This window comes from Myxocyprinus asiaticus, chromosome 6, assembly GCF_019703515.2.
Source record: "Myxocyprinus asiaticus isolate MX2 ecotype Aquarium Trade chromosome 6, UBuf_Myxa_2, whole genome shotgun sequence".
NCBI lineage: Eukaryota > Metazoa > Chordata > Actinopteri > Cypriniformes > Catostomidae > Myxocyprinus > Myxocyprinus asiaticus.
In genome coordinates, this window is record NC_059349.1 from 4,971,443 (window position 1) to 4,977,234 (window position 5,792).

A 5,792-nucleotide genomic window follows, 5' to 3' on the forward strand; every position below is an offset into this window, starting at 1 on the left:
GAGCAAATCAGAACATACAGTCATGGGAAAAAGAAAGTACACCCTCCTTGAATTCTATGGTTTTACGTATCAGGACATAATAAAAATCATCTGGTCCTTAGCAGGTCTTAAAATTAGGTAAATACAACCTCAGATGAACAACAACACATGACATATTACACCATGTCATGATTTATTTAACAAAAATAAAGCCAAAATGGAGAATTTATGTGTGAAAAACTAAGTACACCCTTACTGCTTCCATAGGAATTAAGAGGCTAAGTAGTAGCCAGGTGCTACTAATCAAATGCCCTTGATTAATTGATCATCAGCAAGTGTGACCACCTCTATAAAAGCTGAAGTTTTAGCAGTTTGCTGGTCTGGAGCATTCAGGTGTGTGTTAACAAAATGCCAAGGAGGAAAGACATCAGCAATGATCTTAGAGAAGCAATTGTTGCTGACCATTAATCTGGGAAGGGTTATAAGGCCATTTCCAAACAATTTAAAGTCCATCATTCTACAGTGAGAAAGATTATTCACAAGTGGAAAACATTCAAGACAGTTGCCAATCTTCCCAGGAGTGGACGTCCCAGCAAATTCACCCCAAGGTCAGACTGTGCAATGCTCAGAGAAATTGCAAAAAACCCAAGAGTTACATCTCAGACTCTACAGGCCTCAGTAAGCATATTAAATGTTAAAGTTCATGACAGTACAATTAGAAAAAGACTGAACAAGTATGGCTTGTTTGGAAGGGTTGCCAGGGAAAGCCTCTTCTCTCTAAAAAGAACATGGCAGCACGGCTTAGGTTTGCAAAGCTGCATCTGAACAAACCACAAGACTTCTGGAACAATGTCCTTTGGACAGACGAGACCAAAGTGGAGATGTTTGGCCATAATGCACAGCGCCACGTTTGGCAAAAACCAAACACAGCATATCAGCACAAACACCTCATACCAGCTGTCAAGCACGGTGGTGGAGGGGTGATGATTTGGGCTTGTTTTGCAGCCACAGGACCTGGGCACCTTGCAGTCATTGAGTCGACCATGAACTCCTCTGTATACTAAAGTATTCTAGAGTCAAATGTGAGGCCATCTGTCTGACAGCTACAGCTTGGCCGAAATTGGGTCATGCAACAGGACAATGATCCCAAGCAAACCAGCAAATCTACAACAGAATGGCTGAAAAAGAGAAGAATCAAGGTGTTGCAATGGCCCAGTCAAAGTTCAGACCTCAACCCGATTGAAATGCTGTGGCGGGACCTTAAGAGAGCTGTGCATAAACAAATGCCCGCAAACCTCAATGAACTGAAGCAATGTTGTAAAGAAGAGTGGGCCAAAATTCCTCCACAATGATGTGAGAGACTGATAAGGTCATACAGAAAACGAATACTTGAATTTATTGCTGCTAAAGGTCATTCTACAAGCTATTGAATCATAAGGTGTACTTAGTTTTTCACACATGGCTTTTCCATTTTGGCTTTGTTTTTGTTAATTAAATCATGACACGGTGTAATATGTCATGTGTTGTTGTTCATCTGAGGTTGTATTTACCTAATTTTAAGACCTGCTAAGGACCAGATGATTTTTATTATGTCCTGATACGTAAAACCATAGAATTCAAGGAGGGTGTACTTTCTTATTCCCATGACTGTATTTGAGGTTTAATATACAGTTATATGGAACAAGACTTTGGACCAATGAGATTTCACTTCGATGCAACCAAGAAAAGGACAAAATTACTTGTTTGTCGCTTTGTTGCAGTCGCAGCCGGTTAGAAAAAAATCTGATTGATATGGAAGAGAAGTTTGTATTGCTTGTTGCTTTAAAGTTCTGGACCTAGTTAGCAAACAATGCAAAGCCTCAGAAACTGTCTGGAATAATAATCAGAATCCACCATTACCAGTTAATTTAACAAATATTGACTGCTTGAAATAATGACTGAAAAACAAATTATATATATATATATATATATATATATTACATATTTTGGGTCACTAACGACCCAATACACTTTTGGTAAGTAAGCAGTTATAAATAAATATATATTGCCATTTTTTATTGTTACACTGCTCATAAGTAATATTTTCAGGGATACTAAACAGGTGGAGGCATAATAAAATAACAAAATAAAATAAAATTTAGATAACAGGGGGTGATATTAGGTCCTGGGTCAATAAATGCCGGAGGTATGCATTTAAGGGTCAAGCCTAGAGATATCAACACTGTTATCATCACTCCTAAAAAGGACTCACCCTTGAGATTTCGCCACTTCAGGAATGCCCGGCACCTTCTCCTGTCCGCCCAAGTTTCTCCTCTTCAATATTTCTCTTCCTGTTCTCATGTTAGGACACCTTCCTGCCTCACGTAGAGTGTGTTATTGGAGCTACCACAGACAGAGGTGGGTAGAGTAGCCAAACACTGTACTCAAGTAAAAGTACCAACATAAATAATTACTTGAGTAAGAGTAAGAAAGTATCCAATTAAGAGTACTCAAGTAGTAAGTAACTTGTTACTTTCACAAATGACATAATAGACATTAACTCCCCTATATTCCATTACATAATACACATTTACATGTATTACAGAATTATTATTATTATTATTATTATTGTTATTATTATTATTGGAAATGCTGTCATCATTCACCACACAATAAGGAGATATTAGACAGAATGTTTCACTATTTACTTTCAGTTAATGTATTTTTTTCTCCATATTTTAAAAGTGAATGGTGACCGAGACTGTCAGTCCATAAAATTCTGTCTAACCTATTTTGTGTTCCACATAATACAAAGGGTCACATGGGTTTGGAACAACATGAGGGTAGGGAAATGATGACAAAATATTAAATTATGGCTGAGCTATCACTTTAAAGGGATAGTTCACCCAAACATTTTTAATTCTTTCATCATTTACTCACCCTCATGCCATCCCAGATATGGATGACTTCCTTTCTTCTGCAGAACACAAATTAAGATTTGTAGAAGAATATTTTAGCTCAGTAGGCCAAAATGCACATAAAGGCAGCATAAAAGTTATCCATAAGACTCCAGTAGTTAAATCCATATTTTCAGAAGTGACATGATAAGTGTGGGTGATCAATAGATCAACAGATCAATATTTGTCATTTTTGATGTGAATCACCAAAAACACAAGAAGAAGAATGTGAAAGTGATCTGTTTCTCTGTTTCTCATCCACACATTCTCATATCACATCACTTCTGAAGATACTGATTTAACCACTGGAGTCTTATGGATTACTTTTATGCTGACTTATGTGATTTTGTTTAGCTTTAAAATGTTGCCACCCATTCACTTGCATTGTATGGACCTACAGAGCTGAGAAATTCTTCTAAAAATCTTCATTTGTGTTCAGCAGATGAAAGAAAGTCATACACATCTGGGATTGCATGAGGGTGAGTAAATAATGAGAATTGTAATTTTTGGGTGAACTATCCCTTTAAGGGCTCTTGTCAGATCTGGATGAATTTGTCAATAAGAGAGGTTTGGAAACATTTCTGAAAGTGGGTATTTTTTACTCTCACTCAAGTAAATTTCAAATGAATTTTTTTTACTTTTACTTCTTTACAATGGCTGGCGTTCCTTTCGTTACATTACTGGGTTTAATTCTAGTTAATGTGTCATTTATTGAGAGATTATTGAACGGGACTTTTACGAGAGCGGAAGTTCACACAGAAGCGCGCTCTGTTGTCACAGACTGTCACTCAAGTCATCAGTGCTGCAGCATCAAGCTCTTCAAAGTGAAACATTTTCTTCACTCTGCACAGAGAAAAAATTATAGTTTCGTCATGCAGTGCCTTCATTTAACACCAAGACAAGCAGATATTACAAGATTAAAGTCTCAGCTTCAACTTAAGGCAGCACATTGAGGTAAGTTGTGGCTCTAATGCTAATGCGGGCTTCTCTGTGGAATGTGATGGTCATTTTCAGGGTGATTCTGTAACTGGGCTCTTATGACATCAGTTTTTAAGTGTACATTTTTAAATCAGTGCAGCAAGTCATGAGCAATATTTAAGCATATACTGGAAACTATTGCAGCTACTTCAGGCGGATTAACTGTATAAATCCATGTAAACATCCAAGTGAAGTGTTAATGCCTTTTGCTCTGCCGTTCGCTTGGTTGACAACTGGAGCGTGAACAGTTCACGCTCTAGTTGAAGCTTGGAGCTTCAACTGGACCCCCGCTGCAGTTAGATGGATTGGAGAATTGGATTCTCAGGTTTTGGGGCTCGCAGGAGTCATGGGAGCATCCGCAGTAAACACAAATGTTTGGATGTGGTGTTGAGTTTCAATGAACCTGAGGCCTCATTATTTTACGAGGAACAAACTGTGACTGTAAATTGAATCTACTGATGTGATAATGAATTAAACATTTTAAAACGTGTAATTTTTTTAAAAATTATTTTATTTATTTTTTTCTCCCCAATTTGGAATGCTCACTTCCCAATGCGCTCTAAGACCTTGTGGTGGCGTAATGACTCGCCTCAATCCGGGTGGAGGAGGACGAATCTCAGTTGCCTCCGTGTCTGAGACCGTCAATCCGTGCATCTTATCACATGGCTTGTTGAGCGCGTTACCACGGAGACATAGCGTGTGTGGAGGCTTCACGCTATTCTCCGCGGCATCCACGCATAACTCACCACGTGCCCCACCGAGAGCGAGAACCACATTATGGCGACCACGAGGAGGTTACACCATGTGACTCTACCCTCTCTAACAACCAGGCCAATTTGGTTGCTTAGGAGACCTGGCAGGAGTCACTCAGCACACCTTGGATTCGAACTCACGACTCCAGGGGTGGTAGTCAGCGTCAATACTCGCTGAGCTACACAGGCCCCCATAAAACATGTGTTATTGAAAAAGTATGTGCAAGTTTAATTCATGTATTAAAAAGGATTTGCTCACCTGAAGTGGAACATTTTCAATCATTGCCCCCATGTTGTTCCAAACTGTAAGCTGTCATTTTATTGTGAAATACAAAAAAAAAAAGTGAGTTGGCGAATCTTTACACCGCTCTTTTTAATGGAATCACAGTTCATAATGACATTGACTCTCGAGCTCCAAAGAGGACATAACACACCATAAAAGCACCAAAATAGTTGTCCGTATGACTTGTGTGCTATGTTCCAAGTGTTTTGAATAGGGTTGGGTATTGATATAGATTTCCCAATTCAGTTCGATTGACAAGCCCTGGATTTGATTAGATTCTGATTCATTTGGGTATATTTCAGTTATAATATCCATTTCACTTACATATTAAAGAAATTATCTCTCAGCTAATGATGTTAATTATACAGGGGACCTTCTAACTAGGTTAATTACAAAATATCAATTTAAAAAAATTTCTTTTATCATTAGTTTTTCATCATTTTGGTCATGTTTTTGCTAATTAAAAATATACAAATTGCATGTATTCCCTCAATAAATATGTCTGAGTATATTGTATTGCACATACAGTATAGAATGTAGAATAAGCACTAAAACTGTAGCTCTTTAAGAATAGCGGCATTTCAGCGAGCGCTTGGTTTAAGCGCACATTAATGAGTGGAATACCACATTCGTGCTATGGCCATGTCCACAATAATACATTTTTGTTTAAAAATGCATAAAAGTGCTTTTGTCCAGTAAACACTGAGCTTATCGAAAATGCTCTCCCTAGTGGATACATCTGAAAATGCTGTCTTTGCATTGTACTGTGGGCAGGGAAAACAGAGATATTCAAAAATGATGACTTATTTGTTGTCATGTGACGCAGTAAAGTGATCCATTCAACCCAAAAAAATCAAGATGGCG